At 37.2% G+C, this 27039-nt stretch overlaps 1 long non-coding RNA gene across 1 annotated transcript; it reads left to right on the forward strand.

Moving 5' to 3' along the window:
- The first annotated feature begins 7023 nt into the window (after positions 1-7023).
- LOC105481872 (uncharacterized) lies at positions 7024-9964 on the forward strand. The gene is made up of 3 exons (XR_987231.2): positions 7024-7496; positions 8571-8676; positions 9747-9964. It is a non-coding gene; the product is annotated as an uncharacterized lncRNA (long non-coding RNA).
- Positions 9965-27039: the final 17075 nt, after the last annotated feature.

Genomic DNA, 27039 nt, shown 5'->3' on the forward strand with positions numbered 1-27039 from the left:
AAATCATGACCAAAATCATGGTTCATAAAATAATAATTTTATAGCTTGGACTTCATAAAATTAAAACTTCTGCTTTTTGAACAACATCGTTAAACGACTAAAAGAGCAAGCACATTTTGGGAGAAAATATTTGGAAATATTCATATACCTGCTAAAGGATTTGTTCCAGAATATATAAAGAAGGCTCAAAGCTTAATAATTAATAATAAGCAAATAAAAACCCTCTATAAAATGGACAAATATTTTAATGTCCCCTTTACCTAATAAGATATACAATGGGAAATAGGCATATGAAAAGATACTTAACATCATTAGTCACTACATAAATGCAACTTAAACCAAAATGAAATACCATTAAACATTTATTAGGATGGCTGAGATGAGAAACACTGACCATACTAAGTGTTCATGAGAATGTAGAGGAAGTGGACTTTCACACTCTGCTAGTGGGGATGTAAAATAGCACAATCAATTTTTTGGAAAAGAGCCTGGCATACACCTACATATGATTCAATCGTTCTACTCTAGACATTGACCTTCCCTCACAAAAAAAATATGTCCATACGAATACTTGTATATATTCAGCACAGCTTTATTTGTAACAGCCAAAATCTGGAAAGAATCCAAAATTCCACAGAGGAATGGATAATTTGTAGTATATCTATGCCATGGAATACTGCTCAGGAATAAAAAAGAGATGATCTATTCTTACATGCAACAAAATAGATGATACAGAAAATAATTGTACTGAGGGAAGGAAGCCAGACTGAAACAAAAAAGAGTACATATTGTGTGATTTTATTTATATAAAATTCTAGAAACTGTAAACTCATCTACTGTAGTGAAAAGCAAGACAATGTTTATCTGGGGAAGACGAGGCAGAAACTTGAGGGAAAGGTAACAATAGGGCATGAGGAAACTTTTAGGGGCAAGGGTATGTTCATTATTTTGATGGTAGTGACAGTTTTAAGGATGTATCCATATGTCAACATCTTTCTGATGGTACACTTTTAGGTATGTGTTCTTGTTTATGTCAATGTCAGTTATACTTTAATACAAAATAAAAATAATTATGTTTATTTTGATTTGAGTATTTGCTTTAGGTATTTATCAGTCAGTAATTGTTATTTGCATTTGATGTTGTGCTGAGGCTAATTGTGCAAAGTACTATCTTATAATTTTAATCCATTTTTAATAAGTATCACTAAATTAAAATGTCCCTATAATGGACAATTTCGAAGACTTTAATGATCTGATATAATGAAGAAAATGATGTGAGGACATGCTTAACTTTTAGATGTCTCATTGCTGTTTGTACTCTAAATTGACATTTATTTCTTTTGGGATATAAAAACATTTTGAATGTGAATATGTCCTGGACAAATGCTTGAAAGTCATTAAGATCATGCATGTATTATACATGTATGTCTAGAATATTCTTGTTTGGTGAATGTATATTATGTAGAAGGGGGAAAATATCTCAAGGTTCCTATTTTGCAAATATGAAGAATGGAGTGACTCTTCAAAATATCTGTTGCCTGCAGTCCCAGCTACTCAGGAGGCTGAAGCAGTAGGAATTGCTTATGCCCCGGAGTTCAAGGATGCAGTGAGCCATGATGGAGCCATTGCACTCCAGCCTGGGGGACAGAGCAAAACCCTGTCTATATATATCTAGATGGATATCTGGAGGATGGTGTGGTATTTTTCATGAGGTGTGATTACAAACTGACACATCTAGGACAATCTCTTCCGCTCTGCGCATAACAAGGGTGAGGCACTGACCAGCCTGCTGCTGTCTTTCACTTCTGACATGAAGAAAATCAAAATCTTCAGTGCCAGGTTAAGGCAGCTAGGTTAGTATGACGGGTCTCTCTTGACTATTCTTGACGTACCAGTTTAGGTTCTTTTATTCCAGTCCACTTTGATGGTTGGGTAAAATATGATTTTCTTCTGTCATATTTAACTTTACTTGGATCAAGCATATACATAAAACTTACATAAAGCATGAATCTTATTTTGAGAAACTGCGCTGTCAACCTCTGTTAGATTGAGTGAATGCCCACAATTTGTTAGGCATACGTGAAAATAAAAATGTTTTAAGATTTGTACTTGTAGAAATGTCTGAGGCATATTTTTCTAAATGTGTTATTATTCTCTTCTTGATAAAGTACTAATGGTGACAATAGTATTTCTGTGTGTGGATGAGGCTAAAAAGACAAAGTACAACTGTCACCTCTACATCATGTACAGTTGACGTTTGTCGTTTGCTTTATTCTGGTAGCTGCAATTTTAGTATCTTGCTACCATTTACTCTGAGCTGTGGCTAAAGAATTTTCTTTTTTTCTTCTTTTCTTTCTTTCTTTTTTTTTTTTTGAGGCAGACTGTCTCTGTCACCCAGGCTGGAGTGCAGTGGCGTGATCTTGGCTCACTGCAACCTGTACCTCCTGGGTTCAAGCAATTCTCCTGCCTCAGCCCCCCAAGTAGCTGGGAGAGCAGGCACCTGCCACCATGCCCAGCTAATTTTTATATTTTTAGTAGAAGTGAGGTTTCACCATGTTGGTCAGGCTGGTCTCAAACTCCTGACCTCAAGTGATCCACCTCCCTTGGTCTCCCAAAGTGTTGGGATTATAGACGTGAGCCACCGCACCTGGTCCAATAATTTTTTTATAGTTGGATGTCATTTTTATTTGTCTATCACTGTTTTCCACAATCACATCAAGTTATTTGAAAATGTTAATCAGTCACTCATAGAAAGCCTTTCCTCAATCTCTCTTGTTTGCAATGACCTCACTTGGGATTACTTACACAATAACTGTCACACTGCCTTGCTGTTGTTTTTCTTTGAAATTCTCAATAACATCTTGAGGAGCTGTGTGGTGTGATCTGAACTCCTAACTGCTGAAATGGGCTATTTTCCAAACATCCATTACAGCTCATCTTTCCATAGAAAGTGGTATTAAGAGAATGCTAATGATCCTGAAATTGGTATCTGTTGTAGGTCCAGGTCTCACAGCTGAAGAAAAAGCAAGCAATCCTGGTGATTTACAAACTAAATTAGTTCTGTAACTTCTTGTTGGGGCTATGCTGTTAGGTTTCCAAAGGACATGCTAACTTTATTATTTCAACATGAGCTCATAGTCACATTTAACTTTTCTTTTATTCAACAAATATTTCTTTCTTTTCTTTTTCTTTTCTTCTTCTTCTTATTTTTTTGAGATGCAGTTTCACTTTTGTTGCCCATGCTAGAGTGCAATGGTGTGATCTCAGCTCACTGCAACCTCCGTCTCCCAGGTTCAAGCAATTCTCCTGCCTCAGCCTCGCAAGTAGCTGGGATTACAGGCATGCACCACCATGCTTGGCTGATTTTAGTATTTTTAGTTGAGACAGGGTTTCACCATGTTGGCCAGGCTTGTCTTGAACTCCTGACCTCAGGTGATCTGCCTGCCTTGGCCTCCCAAAATGCTGGGATTACAAGCGTGAGCCACCACGCCTGGTCTCAATAAATATTTCTTAATTGATAGCTTGGATCAGGTACTAGGGCTTCAGTGGAGAATAAGGCAAAACTTTCATTTATCATAGGAAGATCATCTAGTAATCATTTTAGTCTGGACAATATCTTGCATAGTTTATCTTGTGGGTTAAATTGTATCTCCCTACACACACAAAAATTATATGTTGGGGTCCTAACCCACAGTATCTCAGAATGAGACCTTATTTGAAAATAGCATCACTGCATTATAATTTTTCTGGATAAAATATTCTTGGAGTCTAATTTGTTCTTTGAGCACTTTGAAAATGTCATTCCACTTCCTCCTGGCCTGTATGGTTTCTGTTGAGAAGTCTGTTGTCAGATGAATAGGTGTTCTTTCACATGTTATTTGCTTCTTAGCTCTGGCTGTTTTTTAGGATCTTCTCTTTGCCCTTGACTTTTGATTATTATGTGCTTTGAAATAGTCTTATTTGGGTTGAGTCTGTTAGGTGTTCTAAGACCGTTTTGTACCTGGATGTTTATGTCTTTTTCACGTTTAAGAAGTTTTCTGTTATATTATTTCTTTGCAAATGTAATTAGTTGAGATAAGATTATACTGGAGTAGGGTGGACCCTAATAAAATATGACTGTTGTACTTATAAAAAAGATGACTGTATGAAAACATAGAGACACGGAGAGAACACACAGTGATGATAATGGCAGAGATTGGAGTTATGCAGCTACAAGCCAAGGAATGCCAAAGATTGCCAGAAAACCACCAGAAGTTAGGAGGAGGCAAGGAAGGATCCCTACAAGTTGCAGAGGGATCATAACTTGGCCAACAGCTTGGGTTTTTTGTTAGCCTGCAGAACTGTGAGACAATATATTTCTGTTAAGTCATCCACTCTGCGGTGTTTTGTTATGGCAGTCTTAGGAAACTGATACAATGTATGTTTAATATTTTTATTGAATTGAATTTTTGCCTCTTTGGATAATTGTTAATCTGTAGTTGTCAGTCTTCTTTGGTTACTTACTTACTTCTTTGAGAATTTGATAAAATAAATGTAGCTTCAAAAGAGAAAGTTGATGCTAAAATTCCAACCTCCTGAAGTTAGAAAGGATTTTCCAACGTCTCTGATTCAACCTTCTATTTAATGTAGTAGTTTCCCTCCATAACAAAAATGCTATATTGTGTTCCTAGCCAGAGTATTTACAAAAATGGGTGGTCATTACCTTACAGGATGGCACTTTACATTTAAATTTTAAAAACTGTGATAAATATACATAGCAAAAAGTATATCATCTTAGTTATTTTTAAGTGTAAATTTCAGTAGTATTAAGTATATTTGCATTGTTGTGCAATCTTCAGAAATTTTTCATCTTCCAAAACTGAAACTCTAAACCTATTAAACAACAATTCCCATTTCCTATCTGAAAGCTCTGTTAGAAAGTTCTTTTTTCTAGTGGAATTAAATTATCTTCCAGCTACTGAATTGAGTTAATTCTAATTCTGCCTATTGGAGTTGATCCAATTGGCATAATGCCCATTCTGTTAAAAAAAAAAACCTGTAAACAATTATTGTTATTGTTGTTGTTATTTTCTTATTTGCCTTCCAGAGATGCACAGTCTATAATATCTTCATGTTTAACCCAGCAGCAATTCCTTCTGCCTTATGTCTAATATTCTTTGGATTTTTAGTTCCTTTTTTATTTTATCCAGCTCCACAATAATTACTTGGTTGTATTTAACTCTCTTCCCATCCTGTCCTTTGGTTTTCATAAACCTCTTTCAACTTGTCCAAGATATACCACAGAGGAACACTCCGAAGACCTTCAGGATGTACCTGTAATGTTTCCAATTTGGCATTGAAAGGGAGTGAACAATCATTATTTAATGTCCTTATGCCTCTGTAAACTGAACTATATAGACTGCTGCTATGCAATAAAGTCCTTTTAACAAAACCACAAATCTTTAAAAGAGCTCTAAACTAAAACATTTAAAGTGTTCTCAACCTAAACTGTGCAAGTACATAAAGATACATTCTTAAATAGTTGCTAACTGGATAGTGAATTATCAGAAATATTGATCATCAAAAGATAAAAGTATTCATATATAAACAAATTAAAAAGTCAATTTTAGTACAGCCCCCCCCCCTTTTTTTTTTTTTCGGGACAGAGTCTTGCTCTGTCACCCAGACTGGAGTGCAGTGGGACAATCTCGGCTCACTGAAACCTTTGCTTTCCGGGTTCAAACAATTACCCTGCCTCAGCCTCCCAAGTAGCTAGGATTATAGGCACCCACCACCACATCTGGCTAATTTTTGTATTTTCAGTAGAGACGGGGTTTCACTATGTTGGCCAGGCTGGTCTCGAATGCCTGACCTCGTGATCCACCGACCTAGGTCTCCCAAAGTGCTGGGATTGCAGGCGTGAGCCACTGCACCCGGCCAAGCATTGCCCATTTTAACTACTTGTGACATTGGGAGAGTCACTTAAACTCCTTGAGTGTCTGTTTCCCTCTTCGTAATTTAGGAGATTTAAACTAGTAACCCAATGTATATTTCACCCTCAAATAATCAGATACCTGGATTATTTTCAATGGTATATAATATTGTTAATAAGCAGAAAGTAATAAAATGATTATATAACTGAAATATTTACCATTACTAAGTGAAGCCAGTTAAACTAAGTTTCTAATAAACCTTCTAATAGGCCATTGCTTCATTAGTTTGAATATTGATTTATGAAAAAATTCACTGAGGCATGCAGCACGATATGGGCAAGACCAACAACAAGAGTTCTGCCTTTTCATCTTAACCTTGTGTGGACTTTACAATTGTCACTTGTATAGAACCACCAAGGCTATGCCTTTGGGAGGACTGTACTATTACATTGGACTAAACTCAGAATCATGTCAAGGTCTCTAGTATTCATGTCCTTCATAGAATTACCTTCTTTCTCTGGCTTCCTTTCCACTTTGTTCTCTTCTTATAGAATTTACTGCCTTTCTTTGCCTTGTGTTATGCACAGCTTTTGCAAGTGCCAAACTCCTTACTAGATTAGGGGCTGCAAGCTATGCTTTTATTAGTTTTATATTGTCCACCACCCTTAAAACTGACTTAGCATATAGTCACTTTGTACATAGTTTTTGAATTGAACCCATTTGGTTTTACTTATGTCTCCCAGATTAGAATGACAACTTTTGAGCACGTATGAGATTCTTGATTTGTGAGATCAAACCAAATTCAGAATGGCATTTTCAATAGCCCAAGTGGTCAGGCAAAGGTGGCTGTGATGACTAGGATGGCCTGTGGCTGCCCTCTAATTGAGGGCTTCAGTTGAGAGGTTACCACCACTTGTGGCCTTGAGCTTGACAACACCAAGGCTTTCCAAAACTCATCTTTTTCACTGTGTTTTTCTTCTAATAAGATACTATCCCAAACTTTTAATATTATTTTATGTGGTTATCAAGTTTTGGCATTTTAGTTGTAAAATGATTTTAACTTAAGAATGTAGATATCTCTGCATCTTTTTAGTAGGGATGTAGGGGAAGGCATAAGATAATATTGTTCAATGGTTTTAAGTCAGAAAATGAACGAAAACAAAATGTTTTCCTGAAATTATAGGCCAATCCAGGGAATTACTCTAATAGAAATCTGGCCTAGGTCCTAAATTAAACTCCAATTAACAGATCTGCTGGTTCTTAGTTTTATGGTTTGACTGAAGAATAAGGTGATAATTTGCATGTGCTATTAAACTGAAAGAATGGCCAGACAATTAGAATGAAGAATTAGAATGTCTGAGCAGTTGCCACTACTTCTCAGAATGCACCCACGCTGAGTACCAAGCCAAGTGCCTGCGAATTACTGTGACCACAATTGAAAGCACAATTAAATTGCCTTTGAGTATTAAGAAAGCCTTGAACTGCTGTGTGTTCTCCAAATCATTAAATGGCAGATATCTTCTTGACTATTTTCACTGTCTGAAAAAGAGGAATAAATCAGAGCTACAAGTATTGAGATAAAAGGTAACTCTTAACGGCTGAACTGGGTTTAAGGAAAGCACAAAAGAATCAGAGGTGCAAATTAAATTTCCATAATGATAAAAAATTTGCATGATATCAAACAGTGAGATACCCTATTAGCTGATAAATAACCTCATTGCTCTGTACCTTAGTGTACCTTTCTCACATTTTATGATAATTATTTCTTGCCTGGGGACATTTGTTAAGAAAAGCATTCAACACTCTCCAACAGAAAGGTCACAGATACACTTTTCTAATTAAATTTTAGGATGAATCAAATACATTCTTTGATTTGTGCTGTGTCTATAGAATTTTGATGATACGATTTGAAGTTGGTTTGTGGCAATTACGAGAATGCTAAAACAAGTCAAATAAACAGAAAGGGAATAATTGTATGATTAGTATATTTTGATGCAGCTTTTATGGGATGCATTATTAATGAAAACATCTATAAGTGTTCTTTTTGGAAACTTTGATATACGCAAATATTAAAAATTCATAGTTCTTGGACAAGAAGACCAAAGTGCTCATTAAGCAACTTTCTAATTCTTCTTTTCTGTATCTTTGTGCCATGTCATTTCATTTCTGTCCATTTTATTCCTTAGAAAGGATAGATTCTCAATATTAAAGATATTTTCCAAAGCAAAGATGGTAATTCAGGGAAAGGGATTCATTTCTATCCTTCAATTTGTTCATCAAATGTTTTAAAGAAAGATCAATTTTACATTTAGTTTACGATAGCTAATAGAGGCGTCTTGCTTAATGAGACAAGGTACAACGTGATGCCCCAAACTATATCCTATATTATAATAACAAAAGCCATAATAAAACATTGTTCAAAGAACAATAATAATCACTGTTGTTAAAATAATAGTTAATTTTTACTGGGAATGCATGTGTCAGACATTATGCATAGATTGAAATATACATTTATCTCAGTAATAGCTTTGTGAGCTCCTATTATTATCTCTGTTTTATAAATGATCAGATAAGGGTACTGTGTGTGTATGTATGCATGCATGTAGGTGCATGCATAGGATCAGGCTATTATTTTGATTATATCTTTGCATGTCCCAGCCTACAGAAAAAATGCAGCTGAGTAAGGTGATGATTCCTACCTCCACTGATTTGGAAGGATTGTTTAACAAACTTTCATGTGAATAATTCAGATTTCAAGATACATGTAAGTGTGATTATTTTATTGAGGTTACACACACACACACATACACACACACACCTATGTGAACTGTAACCTAATTTAGATTCGCTTAGGTGAGAGAAGTAACATAAATGTATTCTGTGTGTTTGGAGTTCCCTGTATAAGATATATGATATTATTCTAATCTAATTCAGGTTATTAGAAAAGCTTGAAACACCAAAACATGCTTATTATATTACCTGTTTACTACCAGATACTAATATTTGCTTGCATAATATTCAGATAAAATTTGATATCTTCTAGAGCTAACAATGACACGGCGGCTTTGATTCATGCCATGAAATAGTTCTGATGAAGCACTCTCATGAGTTTCTTCCAGGACATCTAATAATCAACTTTATAGGTGGGGCTCAAGATAAACCTCCCGGTATTCTATTTTACACAAAAGGGAGCTGTATTGAGGAAGATCGCAAAGTATTTATAAAAATAGCATATTCTTAAGGATGAGGACTTATTTTAGAAGTCTTTGGAATGCCTGAATGCAGGATAGACCAACCATCTCATCAATGAACTTAGATTTAGAAGTGAGACAGATACAAGTTGAAGTTGACTCCTAGTGAGGAACATAGAACTTGGGCTATAAATGATCAAATCTCCATGGCTTAGACAATATGTGACTGCAGTGGGAAAAAGGATGGACATACAGTGCAAACCAAAGAAAAAAAGTACAGAGGAAGTCAAGCTTTCGAAAAGTAGAGCTAAATTAGAAATTTGAAGAAGACAAGGATGCAGTAAATTGTGTAACAAAAACTGCAATTAAATGTAATTTATAGTGACATAAAACTAGCTCTCCATTTAGCAAAGACCAGCTGTACAAAATACCTCATAAAGCACAAGGTAGTGCTGATGCTTTGTGATGCATTCTAATTGTCTTCTGAATCCTTCTTTGGGTGCTTTAATTAACCTTTGTAACCTAATCCTCAGCCTAATCCTTAACCATAGCTGAGCTGCTACAGAATTATGGTCCTGTTCAGTGGTGGGTCACCAAATTGAATGATGTGAGTTTACTAATTCCAGGCCTTTTCTCCTTCCAGGGACTGTGGAGCAAAATGAATCATGAAGAAATTTGGTGATTCTGGAGTTTTGCACATTTTCAGTAGCTCTTAGTTCTCTTCCTCAATAATTTCCCTTTCCCCAGATAATGCATATTATTTACAAATACCTACCAGCAAAGTCAGTCTTAATAAATTTGTTATATATTCATTACAAACACTTTTTAGAAAGGTTCTAACGGAATATTTGGAGGCATTTTAGGATGACATGAGACAATGCTGTATGAATGCTCATCCCTACCGTTGGAGCTGTTCAAGCCTTCTTAGCTTTGTCTCTGCTTCATGGCATATGCAGTGTGTGAGGAAACAGTCAGAACTAATTAGAGTAAATCACTAATCTCTAGGTGGCATGGGCATTTTGGAGAGCCAAATTCCTAAACATTTGGAATAAGACTTTAAATTACTTTCAGAGAATAAAATTACATATATTATAAAAACAGGTTAAGATAACTAGCATATTTATCAATTTCCATTTCCTTTTTCTCCTGAATGTACTTTTGAACATCAGCTAGTACTGAAAATTTATTTTCATTACATCTTGGTATTGGTAACTTCATGAGAGAAATATCAAAAACCTAGTGGTGTATATAATTGATATCTTGTTAAGTAAAAGGAGAGTCATGTGTGTCTGATTTTGGCTAGTACATGCTTAATACATGGCTAGGGTCGACTTTCCAGTTTCTGCATGTGACTAAACTGCGCCTCACTGCCAAGCATGATCCTTCATGTTCTTTTCCTGTCTGCCAGCTTGATGTTCACATCCAGTTTAAGGTGTAGTTACGTACAGAGTATCTGTCATTATGGGTTCCAAAATTATTAAGCAGAGCAAAACTCTACTACCTGAAATGACATTGGAGTGTTAATGTGAGTTAGGAATAAATTATTGTATATTAAACTACGGAAGTGAAGTTTTGTAAAGCAGCTAGTATTACCTTAACTAACATGGAAGGTGATATAAACATGATAAAGTACAATTAAATTTTAAAATAAACAGGGGAGGAATGTAAGAATGCATTTTTAAAAGTAATGAAAACATTAAGAAATAAATACATAGAGCAAACAATGATGTTAAATAAAGAATTAATGGCCAGGCGCGGTGGCTCACGAATGTATTCCCAGCACTTTGGGAGGCCAAGGCAGGTGGGTCGCTTGAGGTCAGGAGCTCGAGACTAGTCTGGCCAACATGGCAAAACCCTGTCTCTACTAAAAATACAAAAATTAGCCCGGCATGATGGCATGTGCCTGTAATCCCAGCTACTTGGGAGGCTGAGGAAGGAGAACTGCATGAACCCGGGAGGCAGAGGTTGTAATGACCCGAGATCAGGCCACTGCACTCTAGCCTGGGTGACAGGGTAAGACTCTGTCTCAAAAAAGAAAAAAAGAAAAAAAAACCATAAAATAGATGGAAGAAATAAAATGAAGTATATTGCAAATATGAAGGGATTGATGATTTTCAATAAAAGGCAGGCTGCTATATAGCATTCAAACAAAACCTAGCTGTATGCTATTTACAAGAAATCAACTACAAAAATGTTGAAGAATGATTAACAATAAAGAAGTCCTGACAGATACACAGTAGTGGAAGCAGGGGTGGCAATATTAATGACAAGATTAAATTTAAGAGCAGTAAACAAGATGAAAAAGAACAAAGAATAACACCAAAAAAATTTATTTTGTTGTGTTTTTAGACAGATTCTCACTCTGTTGCCCAGGTTGGAGTGCAGTGGTGCAATCTGGGCTCATTGCAACTTTTGCCTCCCGGGCTCAAGCAATTCTCCTGCCTCAACCTCCCAAGTAGCTGGGATTACAGGCACCTGCCACCATGCCCAGCTACTTTTTTGTATTTTTAGTAGAGATGGGCTTTCACCATGTTGGCCAGGCTGGTGTCAAACTCCTGACATTAGGCGATCCACCCACCTTGGCTTCCCAAAGTGCTGGGATTACAGGCATGAATCACCATGCTTGGCCCCAAAAAACATATTTTTAAACAAGATGCAATAGTAATAAATTAGTATGAAATGTACTTGGCTGCGAAGAAAACCTTTCCCTTTTTTTAAGTGTGCAATTTTACCATCTTATTCTCTACTAATAAGTCAATATAATTGAAATAATTGATGATAAATTGATCGAAATACTTTAAGTACTTAAAGTTAGAAAACACAGGCCTAAATAACCCTTGTAGCAATGAGGAAACTGAAAAAAGAAACTGTGAACCGTGCAAAAAACAATAAAAAGGAAACTACTTCATATACGTGGAATCTAGAGAAAGCTGAAAGCAAAGGGTACTCTATAGCCAAAAGGCTTCTTAAAGAAGAGAGAAAACAAATAGAGAAATCAATGACTCATCTTAAGAATTAAAAATAAGAAATGCACTGACTAGGGATTGAAATCATATTGTGTAAATTCCATGACTATAGAGATTTAGTCCATTTCTTTAGATTTGTAATCTCAGCTCTTAGAAGAGTGCCTAGTTTATAAGAGGCCTTTAGGAAATATGTGTTGAATAAGCAAAGTATAGGAATCTCAATAATAAATACAGCTGCAATTCACTGAGCATTTGCCATGGACTAGTCACTGTGCTTAACATGAATTATTTCGTTCATTCAGCAATCCCATAAAGGTATCACACTTTTATATCTGAGAAGATGGAAGCTTAAAGAGGTTAAATGAAAATTGCCTATTCCAGACAAGCTAGTTAAGTATTAGGGCTGGGACTGGAACCCATGGGAACCCACGTATGTTTTACTTTAAACAAATCATAAACAAAATAACTGTTTTACTTAGAAATAACAGAACTTGAATAACCTTGCAAAGAGAGAATTACATTTTTCTTACAACTGGGGAAAATCAAATTTTAACATGTCTAGCCACGTGCAATTATGAAGCTACAAAAGTCCAGGTGTCTCATCAAGATAGGCTGAGCTTAGCTATATGCTGAATTATTATACAATCCCTCTGTGAGGAGCAGTGGGTTAATTAACAAACTTATTTGGTGGACTATATTAGTTTCCTGTGGCTGCTATAACAAAATTGCTGCAAACTGCTGGCTTAAAACAACAGAGATGTATCCTCACAGTTCGGGATGCCAGAAGTCAGAAATCATAGTCGGCAGGGGTTCTTTCAGTCCGAAGGCTCTAGGGGAGATTCCATTTCCACGTTGCCTTCTCATGTGTGCGTGTATGTGTTAGCTCCTTTTGTTTCTCTGTGTTTTGTGTTAGCTCCTTTTTTTCTCTGTGTGTTTTTTTGTTTTGTTTTTGACAGAGTTTCGCTCTTGTTGCCTAGGCTGGCAACCTCCGCCTCCTGGGTTCAAGCGATTCTCCTGCCTCAGTCTCCCGAATAGCTGGGACTACAGGTGCTGGTCACCACGCCCAGCTAATGTTTTGTATTGTTAGTAGAGATGGGGTTTTGCCATGTTGGCCAGGCTGGTCTTAAACTCCTGACCTCAGGTGATCCACCTGCCTCGGCCTCCCAAAGTGCTGGGATTACAGGTGTGAGCCACAGTGCCCAGTCTGCTTCACTTTTAAAAAGACATTTGTTATGGCATTTAGAGCCTCCCTGGATAATCCAAGGCAATCACCTCATCTCAAGATCTTTAACTTAATTACATCTGCAAAGACCCTTTATCCAAATAAGGTAACATTTACAGGTTCTAGGGATTAGAATCTCATATCTTTGGTTGACTGTTATTCAATTTACTGCAAGGACTTACCAGGAGAGAGCTACAGGCTTTGTGGAGGAAGCAGGAGCATATCAATTTGAATAGTGTAGATAAAACCTGAGAAAATAGGGGAATCATTTGGACTCAGGTTTATATAGGATTTTTGATAGAAAAGTTGAGCAGGGATCTGGTGTTAGCAATGGCTAAAATAAATTTTGGGACAATGAGGAGGCCTTTTGGGTAGAATCTGGTAAGTATTACTTAGGAAAGTCAGTATTCATATATTTTTAAATGATTATTATCAAATAGTTATTTTTTAAAAACTGGCTGTGCTTAAATTGCTAAATGCAGGGCTTCATTCTCCAATAAAATCCTGTTCTCTGGCAGATATGAAAGTAGCAGTTCAGAAATTCCAAATGTTCCTCCATATGTACATTGAGGTAGCCATTTGTCTCTCTATATTAGAGCTCAAAACACATATTATTAATAAGGAGTCTCTAAGATTTGCAACAGTGGAATGTGATCCAAAGTTACAAAATACCTTTAGGAAAATTGGAATAACATCTAGGGATTTGAGAACTACAGCCTCTGTTCTTGAAAGATTATCAATCTTCACTGATGCTGCTTTATTCTAAATATAAATCCTCATTTACCCAAGTTCTTTGCCCAATGATTTCAGCTCAGTCCTACGTCTCACAGCAGCTGAGCACTTGGGGCTTAGGGTGACTTGGGTAACTTTATTTTTGCAAAAGGTGTATTTACTCTGCTGGGGGATATCATCATTTTTCTTCATTCTCCCTGACACTTTGTCCATTATATTCTGAGTTTGCCCACAGGATAGAAATAAATAGCTCAGTCTTCTTTAAAAACAAAGTACGAATTGGATAAATTTAGAAGCTGCTTGGTGTTCCAGATGCTGATCGAAGAGTGTCTTGCTTCAACTTATTCAGTCTGCCTTTATTCCTAAAGGAGACTGTCTATTTATTTTGGTTTATGGAAAGAGCTCTTGGCATCATGGATAGAGCCAGCATAATTATGAGTAATAGTTGGGCGTAACTAAAGCCTAGTAAAGACAGTATTGAAAATCTGATTTAAAATTTCTGTTTTAGAAGGTCAAAACAAAAGCCCTAGAACAGGAAAATTATATTTGTAACTGAGCACTTTAATGCTTAAAAAACCTACTCTCGTATAAATTAATTATATATGTGTGTTTCTGCGTATAGTCTCGGTGTAGACAGGTCTTCAGCATTTTCCTGTTTTGTTTCATGGGGGAATCATAATTCTCAGGAAAATGGTTCTCAGCCACCCGTCAAGATGGAGGGTTATTTCATAGCAGCAATTTCACAGGGAAACCTTTTTGGTCTACAAGGATTAGAGTACTCTTACAGGAAGTGGAATTCAAGAGTGCTCTTCAAAGCACCTTCTAGTCTTTCTTATCCCTCCTTAGCTTCTGAAGAATGTTAAGGACCCTGCTGCTGCTTTGAATTTTCCCAAAGTGTGCTTCTGACCTTGAGGCTTGGGTGTCACCTGGGTTCCATCAGTCAGGTAGTAAAGAAGTTGATCAGAAAGAGAAAACTAATATCCTAGCTCCCCTCTGACTAGGATATGTACTTGGACATTTATGTACTTGGACATTTCCTGCTGTCCTGGGCTACTATCTAACAGCCGTAGGCATGATCTGAAAATAAAAAATAAATAAAATGAATAAAAATAGATAGCTGCAGATTTGGGTGAAAGAAATTTTGGAATATAAACAATACCTCAACATAAACACATTCAATTAGGGTTTTATAAGTCAATTCCAGATTTCCATCTGTGTGGTAGGCCAAATTCTAAAATAGCTCCCAAGATTGCTGGCCTCTGGAGTTCACACACCTTCTTCTTCCAGTTAATCAATCAAGCACTCATCTAGGTGCTGCTATGAATGGGTTTTGAAGAGATAATTAAGGTTTACTTTAAGAAAGGGAGACCATCTGGGTGAATTTAACTTAATTACATGAGCCCTTTAAATCTGAGCCTGAAGGTCAGAGATAGAGAAGTCATGGAGATTTGAAACTAGGGAGGGATTTGATGTGAGGGAGATTTTTTTCACAGATTGCGTTGAGGATAGAAGGGTCTATGCAGCAAATAATGTAGGCAGTGTTTAGGAGTGAGAGCAACTCCTGGCTAACAGCCAGCCAGGAGAAAGGGCCTCAGTCCTATAGCACAAGGAACTGAGTTCTGCCAATGAACTCAGTGAGCTTGGAAGCAGATTTTTCTTGAGCCTCCAGGCAAGAAGTCAGCCTTGAAGGCACCTTAATTTTAGTCTTCTGACACGTTGAGCAGAGAATTCAATGTCGTCACTTCTGACTCACAGAAGTGTGAACTAATGGGTGTTATTTTAAGCTCCCTAAATTCATGGTAATTTCCTATACAGCAATGGATAATGAACACATTTTGCTTTTCTCTGAGGTTGCATGTAAGTTCTAATAGGCTAACGTAGCGTTAAGGTGTCAGGAGGGGAGAGAGTTCAGAAGATGACACAAGATACTCAGAGGCAGTCAGTCCAAGTTGCAAACCCACTGCTGCATCGTCTACTCCTCCATCTCTCTCTGGTCAGTAGGCTTTCCACACTGGTCTCTGTTGTATATTCTCCCTTCTTTTCCAGTTATATTGGCCCATGCTTGTATCTGCTGCTGTCCTCACCACCTCCCTCTTTAGGATGATCCCTCAGGCACCTTCTCTGTGAGGCTGTCTTCAGGAGCGAATTCCTTAAATCCTTGTGCAGGCATTTCCAAACCATTGTTCCTCACCATTCTGGACGTAGAATTTTTCTACAATGATGGAAAAATTCCTAGAGCTTTCTTGGAGAAAAAACTGTTCTCTGCACTCTCAAAACTCCAGACGTCTTTGGGGTTCTCTCATTTTTAGCTCTAAATTTCTCTAACCTAATATACTAGATGTTTCAGTTAGGAGAGGGACAGGGTATAGATTCCCTCCTTTAGGGATTGACATCGACATAAAATTTTGTGGCTTCCCTTCTCAGCACTTTGCAGGAAAACTTTATATCCATTGAACAGAAACGTGTGTGCATAACAATGATATGGTTAGGCTCTGTGTCCCCACTAAAATCTCATCTTGAATTGTAATCCTCACAATTCCCATTTGTCAAGAAAGAGACCAGGTGGAGGTAATTGAATCATGGGGGTGGCTTCTCATGCTGTTCTGATAGCGAGTGAATTCTCGTGAGATCTGATGGTTTTATAAGGGGCTCTTCTCCCTCTGCTTAGCACTTCTCCGTCTTGCTGCCTTGTGAAGAAAGTACCCTTTCTCTTTCTGCCATGATTGTAAGTTTCCTGCGGCCTCCCCAGTCATGTTGAACTGTGAGCCAATTAAACCTCTTTCCCTTATAAATTATCCAGTCTCAGGCAGTTCTTTATAGCAGTAGGAAAACAGACTAATAAAGCAAGTATTCTTTCAGTTATATTTGGCTCATACCTAGGCATTGGCCTATTAAATTGAGACCCAATTATTTGACTCTTCATGTCTGGTTTTGCTGTGACAACTCTGTACTAAGGTAATGAGTGCTGCATAAGGGTGATGGGATATAGAAGAACTATAGGGAAGAGAAACAAATCAACTAATGCTTCAGATATTTCCTTACCACCCACACGTTTTTAGAGTAACTCAGGAAAGGTGGAGCTATTTAAAGAGGACATGATTGTCTAGTTCTCAATTAAAATTAAGAATAATGACTGAGGAACCAGAAGTATTCTCTCTGAAATAGGGCATTTAAAATAAAATAGTTTTAGAAAGGTAAAGAATGAGTTTAATTAGTGTGCTGTTACATATTTTTCATATTTGATTATTTTCAAATATGTAATTTGAAAATATTTTAAGATTTTTCAGATAGTGATCCAACATTTAATTTTTGAAAGTATAATTAATAAAAATATAGGTTTGGAAAATTCTGAGGAAATTGGCCCAAATGTTCTGATTTTTGGTATATTGGGTTCTATATTTTTATCTAACCTCAAAGAATATTTTTATGAAATAGTATTGTTTAACAAGGTAATTCAAGGATTTGTAAAACAATAAAAAAAAATTAGGACTCTCAGGGGACTTAATAAGTGTTTTAATTTTCAACTCTCAATGACAGACTGTGTATACCTAACAGCCTTGTTTATAAAAGACATTTATTAAGTTCCTGCCTGTGTTGCAAGTCAGTGGAACTTTATGTTTAGGTCAAAGACTTATCATTTATTTATAAATCTAAATGTTTTATATTTGGATCTTAAAAATTTGTCTTTAAGACGGTAAACTAGTTTAACATTACTCTGATGAAGAACCTTTTTACATTTCTAATTTGAAAATTTGCTTTGTGTTAATGTAATGTTTTCAAGAAAATTGATGTAGGGAAGGGAACATGTTGATATTGCTGAAACAGATGTTTTTAACTATTGCAAAGTTGGTGATAGCTCAGGGTTAAGTGCTTTCATACGTTTACATTACATACGAAGGACAATTGATAAATGTTATAATTTACTAATTAAAGGTATGATTTCCGTAAATGATAAGGGATAATATTTGTGAGTAGCAAGTATTAAGAATGCCATTTTATTCAAGTTTTGGTCAGTAATAACTGGGGAAAATTCAGGTTAAACATATCAGATATGCCATTGGAAATGAAGCAGTTGGTTTAGTGTACTGCTACTTACTTGTCTGGGTGTTTTATGCTATTTGGTAGTGGTTTAGCAGACATCAGGGTGTACAGGAAAAACATGGGTCTAGAAATTAGGAAAAATGTATTCACATTCTTAACATTGCAAATACTAGCAACCCAGCCTGTATAGGTTAAGCAAACAGTGAAGCACAAGGAGCTTCAGCTGCAGACAGACGGTTTCTACTGATGTCAACATTTATTCTCTTCCCGTTTCCCTCTCCACTTTATCTCAGCTAACTTTTGATCTTACAGCAGAATCACTGTCAGGAGAGGAGTAACTTTTAAAGAATTCTCATGGCCTTTCTTGAGCTACAAATCCACCCCTTTACCAATCATTCCACCTGGAGATGGAGTGAGGTGCCCTGACTGTTTGGCCCAAGTCACATTGCTCCCAGACGTTGGAGGGATGCGGACCCACCTAATTTACAGCCATATCCAAATAGCACTGAGAGGGGGAGATGAGGTTCCCAAAGAGAAAATGCCTGATAACTAAATCTTCTCTACCTGTGTTTTAATTACGGTTTTCATTAACTAGAAGTGTGACCTACACCAAATCATTTAAATTGTCTGGGCCTTGGTTTCTTCAGTTATAAAATAATGTGCTGTATGATTTACATTTATCCATTTGTCCATTCATTTATTCTTCAGTCAGTAACTGCTCTCTGCCAGGCACGGTGCTGGTTGTTAATAATTAAAGGATTAAATATGATCAATTCCTCCCACTGATGGCATAGTGTGGAGGATAGACATACATTAAATTATGGCAATGGGATCTTGCAGAGAGTTGTCTGAAATACTAATAGTGACAGTTCTCATTCACTGTCATCAATTATGTGCTAGATTCTGGTCTGGATGCTTTATGTACCTTATGATGTTTGTCCCTCCTGTTATATAAGGCAATTACTGAAATGTAGTACTTTAAAAATGAGGAAACTATGCTTAGGAGGATTTGGTAAGCTACTCAGAAACCAGTGGTCAGTGGTAGAGGCTAACACTTTTGAATAAATACCGAACTCTAGATTCTCTGTTATTTTCACTACCCTATAAGCAGAGAAGAAACAACTGCCTCTACAGGCAAGGATCAGGGACACCTTTGTTGCAGAGGTGATGTTACAACTTAGTGGAAAGAAAAGAACTCACCAAGTGGAGAAGAACAAAGAAAACACAAAAATTTGTGATTTGGGGAACAGTGAGCAAGTGTTCTTTCTCGCAGGGTTGAGTCATAGGCTAGCAGGGAAACGGAGATACTGCTAAGAGTCGGCTACAGACATGTGAAAGGCTTTGGATGAAGGGCATTTGGACTGGACTTGTAGGCAGTAGAGATTCTATGGAGGGGTTAAAGACAGGACTTTGAAGAATATTTTGATTTAGAAATATTACCTGAGGTCCTTTAGGTGCTAATATTTTATAATCTGGTGTCACATGCAGTTATATATTTTTAAGGTAATTTAAAACAGGAGTGTGAAATATTAGCGTGTAGATCAAATACAGGATTTATTACTCACAATTTTTAAGTTTTAAATTCCATCTTGTCTTTCATATGAGTTAACATGTTTTTCCTTTTTCCCCCCACACTAATTCTCTTCTTGGATAGTGTTCCTAAGCACACAAATGCAGAAATTTGGATTTCACGTTGTTACCTGGACACCATGATTCTTATTTTGCATAAATAAAAACTTAGAAAGCTCTTGCTTATTTGTGGTTATGTCTACAAATGAGCATTTCAATTCAATGCCATTTTGATACAGAGTGTCTTTGTGGTCATCGGTAAATAGAATGATTGAAGTGTCTTGGAGATCATCATCTCCGTGGGTAAAGATGACATGAGCCAAGAATAAACAGAAGCTGTGCTTATCCTATAGACTGTAATTACATTGGGCTTATTTATTTTTACAATGTGGACTATGGTAAATTATGAAATGGGCAAATCAACTTACTGTATATTAACAAAGTTGCTAAATTATTTTGAGTCATTTTTGTTTGGGATTTATGTTTTCATGTTAAACCATTAATTTAAAAATTCCTCCTGGTACTTATAATGATGTCTCATTTATTCTAATAATTTCTTTGAATGAAAATTGTACTTGCGTTTTTATGGCTTTTCTTTTTGTGTTTCTTTTTTAAAATTTCAACTTTTTATTTTAGATTCAAGAGCACATGTGTAGGTTTATTACTTGGGTATACTGCGTGATACTGAGATTTCAGGTATGACTGATCCCATTACTCAGGTACTAAGCATAGTACCCAATAGTTATTTGTCCCCTAACCCTTGTCCCCTTCTCCCTCTGCCCTCCAGTGGTCCCCAGTATCTATTATTGCCATCTTTTTGTCCATGAGCACTCATTGTTTAAGTCCCACTATAAGTGAGAACATGTGGTATTTAGTTTTCTGTTCCTGTGTTAATTCACTTAGAATAATGGCTTCCAGCAACATCCATGTTGCTGCAAAGATGATTTCATTCTTTTTGATGGCTGCATAGTCTTCCATGAATATATATGTATATACCACATTCTCTTTATACAATCCACTGTTGATGGGCACCTAGGTTGATTCTGTGTCTTTGCTATTGTAAATAGTGCTGCGATGAACATAAGCATGTGGGTGTCTTTTTGATAGAATGATTTATTTTCTTTTGGATATATACCCAGTAATGGGATTGTTCAGTCTAATGATAGTACTATTTTAAGTTCTTTGAGAAATATCCAAACTGCCTTCCACAGTGACTAAACTAATTTACATTCCCACTAATAGTTATAAGTGTTCCCTTTTCTCTGCAGCCTCACCAGCATCTGTTGTTTTCTGACTTTTTAGTAATAGCCATTTCAACTGGTGTGAGATGGCATCTCATTGTGGTTTCAATTTGCATTTCTGTAATGATTAGTGATGAGGATTTTTTCATGTTTGTTCGCTGTTTGTATGTCCTTTTTTGAGAAGCATCTGTTCATGTATTTTACTTATTTCTTAATGGGGTTGTTTTTTGCTTGTTCAATAGTTTGTTCCTAACAGATTCTGGATATTAGGCCTTTGTTGAATGCGTAGTTTGTGAATATTTTCTCCCATTCTGTAAGTTGTCTGTTTACTCTGTGGATAGTTTCTTTTGCTGTGCAGAAGGTCTTTAGTTTAATTAGGTCCCATTTGTAACTTGTAAAGTTTTGTTTTTTGCTGCAATTGCTTTTGAGGACTTAGTCATAAATTCTCGCCCAAGACCGATCTCCAGAATGGTGTTTCCTAGGTTTTCTTCTCAGAATCGTATAGTCTGAGGTCTTATACTTAAATCTTTAATCTATATTCAGTTAGTTTTGTATATGGTAAAAAGTAGAACTCCAGTGTTATTCTTCTGCCTATGGCTAGTCGATTATCCCAGCACCATTTATTGAACAGGGAGTTCTTTCTCTATTGTTTGTTTTTGTCAGCTTTCACGATTAGATGGCTGTAGGTGTGCAGCTTTATTTCTGAGTTTTTTATTCTGTTCCATTGATCTATGTGTCTGTTTTTGTACCAATACCATGCTGTTTTGGTTACTGTAGTCCTACTACACACTTTGAGGTCAAGTGATGTGATGCCTCTGGCTGTGTTCTTTTTGCTTAGGATTGCTTTGGCTATTTGGGTTCTTTCTTAGTTTCGTATGATTTCTAGAATAGTTTTTTCTAGGTCTGTGAAAAATGGTGTTGGCAGCTTGATAGAAATAGTGTTGAACCTGTTGCTTTGGGCAGTTATTATGACTTTTTGACTTTTTTTGAGATGATATTAACCCTCTGGTCTAGTGCGAAAAACCCTTGCCACTTGAAAAGATTAGACAGTGTCTTGATACATTTAATAAAGAATGGTCCTGCAGAATCCTAAAATAGATTAGACAGTGTCTCGATACATTTAATAAAGACTCATCCTGCAGAATCCTAATATGGCGTGAAAGTAAAACCTCATACACTTCAAAAAATTAAAAGCATAACACCAGTCTGTTGTATCTTTATTTTTTATGATAGAAGGCATAGTGTCTACTGCTATTTGAATTTTATTTTATTTTATTTTATTTTATTTTATTTTATTTTATTTTACTTTATTTTTGAGACAGAGTCTCACTCTGTCACCAGGCTGGAGTGCAGTGGCACGATCTCGGCTAACTGCAACCTCTGACTCCCTGGTTCAAGCGATTCTTCTTCCTCAGCCTCCTGAGTAGCTGGGATTACAGGCATGCCCAGCTAATTTTTGTATTTTTAGTAGAGATGGGGTTTCACCATGTTGGCCAGAATGGTCTTGATCTCCTGACCTAGTGATCTGCCTGTCTCTGCCTCCCAAAGTGCTGGGATTACAGGTGTGAGCCACCACACCCAGCCTATTTTCATTTTAAATGGAAGTTTAACTACGTTTAGATAATCAAACTCATCAAACTTCCCTTTCTTGATTTTTTTTTTTTCCTGGACTCTTATTTTTAGATACAGAGGCTGGGAGCCAATTCTGGTGTTACAAATGTATTACAGGTCATATTGGGTAAATACATTCAGAGTTTAGTTGATATGTTTAGCATGTGAAATGGCCCAATCATATTCATTTCCAAAAGAAAAATTCCTTTCTCTTCCCCTCCCTCTCTCCTCCTTATTCTCCCCCTACTCCAAATTATTGGAATAGGTTTAGTATATATTTGCCCTTATGTCAATAAACCTTACACTCACATTGGGACTTTTTCTTTCAATTTTTCTATAAATGTATACTGAAAAAGAATTCCCACCTAATGTGGCTCCCAATTTCATTGCATGATTTGTTGTTTGATTTTATTACATTTACAAATGTGTTCATGATTTACTTGCAATTATATTGGCTCCGTAATTCACTGGTGCTCAATGGACACATTACTATTTCTCACGGTTAGCTGAAGTAGAGTTTTCAGTGTACAATTATGTATTTTTCATCTTTGCTGGTGCAGGAGTTCAGGTAAGGTGATGGATTAGAAGTATACAGTCTTTGCTTTATTTGCTATCATATAATGTCCTTGCTGACACAAGGCAAGTTTATGCATTTAGTAATAAAATTCTCTATTCATTGCCCAAATAGGCTAGGAAAAAATAATCTTTAAAAAATAGTATTGATAAGAAAAAGGCTGAATATGTGGAAATTATTTTTACTCGAGGACATGTTGGGTAAAATTGAGTGAAGAAAATGAATTAAGAAAACTGGTCTGGAACCTGCTTAAAAACTGAGTGTCATTATTGTATTTTCCCACGTTAATGCTCATTGAAGGGTAAATGTGACTGTAAAGAGACTCACAAAAAGGCAATACACATTTTCATTCCTGTTGGTAAAAGTTTCTCAAACTCCAGAAGACTACCTGAAAGGTTCTTAGAATGAATTTTGCAAGATAATTTCCATTTTATTCTGGAAAATAAAGGGAATTGTCCATCCTAGAAAAGATGATGACATTATGGAATATTGTTTACCTAATGAAGCAGAAATATTTCAATAAATGTTTCAAATATTTTTATTAAACTACACATATTTAAAGGGTACAATTTTTAAAATGTTAAACATATAATTCCTGTGTCAGTTATGATTTGCAAATATTTTCTCTTGTGGCTTGTCTTTTCCTTTTAATAATGTCTTTCAAAGAGAACATATGTTAATTTTGATGAAGTCTAATTTATCAATTTTTCTCTTATGGCTTACACTTTTTGTGTTGTATCTAAGAATTCTTTGCTTAGGTCAAGGCTAGGTAACAAAGCGGTTTCTCCTATATTTTCTTACAGATTTTAAAAAGTAATTGTTGGCTCTACATTTTCATACATAATTCATTTTGAGGGTATTTTTATAAGGTGTGAGATATAAATTTATTCAACTATTTGTTGAATAAACTGCCTTTTCTCTACTGATTTGTCTTTGCAACTTTGTTGAAAATCAGTTGTTTATATAGCTGTATTTCTGGACTCTTCAGTTTCATTGTTATTTTTCTATCTTTACAAGAAAACTGCACTGTCTTGACTACATCAGGTTGATTAGAATCCTTGAAATCGGGGGGCGGAGCAAGATGGCCGAATAGGAACAACTCCAGTCTCCAACTCCCAGCGCGAGCAACACAGAAGACCGGTGATTTCTGCATTTTCAACTGAGGTACTGGGTTCATCTCACTGGGGAGTGCCGGACGATCGGTGCTGGTCAGCTGCTGCAGCCCGACCAGCGAGAGCTGAAGCAGGGCGAGGCATCGCCTCACCTGGGAAGCGCAAGGGGGAAGGGAATCCCTTTTCCTAGCCAGGGGAACTGAGACACACAACACCTGGAAAATCGGGTAACTCCCACCCCAATACTGCGCTTTAAGCAAACAGGCACACCAGGAGATCATATCCCACACCTGGCCGGGAGGGTCCCACACCCACGGAGCCTCCCTCATTGCTAGCACAGCAGTCTGTGATCTACGGGCAAGGCAGCAGCGAGGCTGGGGGAGGGGCGCCCGCCATTGCTGAGGCTTAAGTAGGTAAACAAAGCTGCTGGGAAGCTCGAACTGGGTGGAGCTCACAGCAGCTCAAGGAAACCTGCCTGTCTCTGTAGACTCCACCTCTGGGGACAGGGCACAGTAAACAATAACAAACGCAGCAGAAAACTCTGCAGACGCAAACGACTCTGTCTGACAGCTTTGAAGACAGCAGTGGATCTCCCAACATGGAGGCTGAGATCTGAGAAGGGACAGACTCCCTGCTCAAGTGGGTCCCTGACCCCTGAGCAGCCTAACTGGGAGACATCCCCCACTAGGGGCAGTCTGACACCCCACACCTCACAGGGTGGAGTACACCCCTGAGAGGAAGCTTCCAAAGCAAGAATCAGACAGGTACACTCACTGTTCAGAAATATTCTATCTTCTACAGCCTCTGCTGCTGATACCCAGGCAAACAGGGTCTGGAGTGGACCTCAAGCAATCTCCAACAGACCTACAGCTGAGGGTCCTGACTGTTAGAAGGAAAACTATCAAACAGGAAGGACACCTACACCAAAACCCCATCAGTACATCACCATCATCAAAGACCAGAGGCAGATAAAACCACAAAGATGGGGAAAAAGCAGGGCAGAAAAGCTGGAAATTCAAAAAATAAGAGCGCATCTCCCCCGGCAAAGGAGCGCAGCTCATCGCCAGCAACGGATCAAAGCTGGACGGAGAATGACTTTGATGAGATGAGAGAAGAAGGCTTCAGTCCATCAAATTTCTCAGAGCTGAAGGAGGAATTACGTACCCAGCGCAAAGAAACTAAAAATCTTGAAAAAAAAGTGGAAGAATTGATGGCCAGAGTAACTAATGCAGAGAAGGTCCTAAACGGAATGAAAGAGATGAAAACCATGACACGAGAAATACGTGACAAATGCACAAGCTTCAGTAACCGACTCGATCAACTGGAAGAAAGAGTCTCTGCGATTGAGGATCCAATGAATGAAATGAAGCGAGAAGAGAAACCAAAAGAAAAAAGAAGAAAAAGAAATGAACAAAGCCTGCAAGAAGTATGGGATTATGTAAAAAGACCAAATCTACGTCTGATTGGGGTGCCTGAAAGTGAGGGGGAAAATGGAACCAAGTTGGAAAACACTTTTCAGGATATCATCCAGGAGAACTTCCCCAACCTAGTAGGGCAGGCCAACATTCAAATCCAGGATATACAGAGAACACCACAAAGATACTCCTCGAGAAGAGCAACTCCAAGACACATAATTGCCAGATTCACCAAAGTTGAAATGAAGGAAAAAATCTTAAGGGCAGCCAGAGAGAAAGGTCGGGTTACCCACAAAGGGAAGCCCATCAGACTAACAGCAGATCTCTCGGCAGAAACTCTCCAAGCCAGAAGAGAGTGGGGGCCAATATTCAACATTCTTAAAGAAAAGAATTTTAAACCCAGAATTTCATATCCAGCCAAACTAAGTTTCATAAGTGAAGGAGAAATAAAATTCTTTACAGATAAGCAAATGCTTAGAGATTTTGTCACCACTAGGCCTGCCTTACAAGAGACCCTGAAGGAAGCACTAAACATGGAAAGGAACAACCGGTACCAGCCATTGCAAAAACATGCCAAAATGTAAAGACCATCGAGGCTAGGAAGAAACTGCATCAACTAACGAGCAAAATAACCAGTTAATATCATAATGGCAGGATCAAGTTCACACATAACAATCTTAACCTTAAATGTAAATGGACTAAATGCTCCAATTAAAAGACACAGACTGGCAAACTGGATAAAGAGTCAAGACCCATCAGTCTGCTGTATTCAGGAGACCCATCTCACACGCAGAGACATACATAGGCTCAAATAAAGGGATGGAGGAAGATTTACCAAGCAAATGGAGAACAAAAAAAAGCGGGGGTTGCAATACTAGTCTCTGATAAAACAGACTTTAAACCATCAAAGATCAAAAGAGACAAAGAAGGCCATTACATAATGGTAAAGGGATCAATTCAACAGGAAGAGCTAACTATCCTAAATATATATGCACCCAATACAGGAGCACCCAGATTCATCAAGCAAGTCCTTAGAGACTTACAAAGAGACTTAGACTCCCATACAATAATAATGGGAGACTTCAACACTCCACTGTCAACATTAGACAGATCAACGAGACAGAAAGTTAACAAGGATATCCAGGAATTGAACTCATCTCTGCAGCAAGCAGACCTAATAGACATCTATAGAACTCTCCACCCCAAATCAACAGAATATACATTCTTCTCAGCACCACATCGTACTTACTCCAAAATCGACCACGTAATTGGAAGTAAAGCACTCCTCAGCAAATGTACAAGAACAGACATTATAACAAACTGTCTCTCAGACCACAGTGCAATCAAACTAGAACTCAGGACTAAGAAACTCAATCAAAACCGCTCAACTACATGGAAACTGAACAACCTGCTCCTGAATGACTACTGGGTACATAACGAAATGAAGGCAGAA

Source organism: Macaca nemestrina, chromosome 7, assembly GCF_043159975.1.
Source record: "Macaca nemestrina isolate mMacNem1 chromosome 7, mMacNem.hap1, whole genome shotgun sequence".
NCBI lineage: Eukaryota > Metazoa > Chordata > Mammalia > Primates > Cercopithecidae > Macaca > Macaca nemestrina.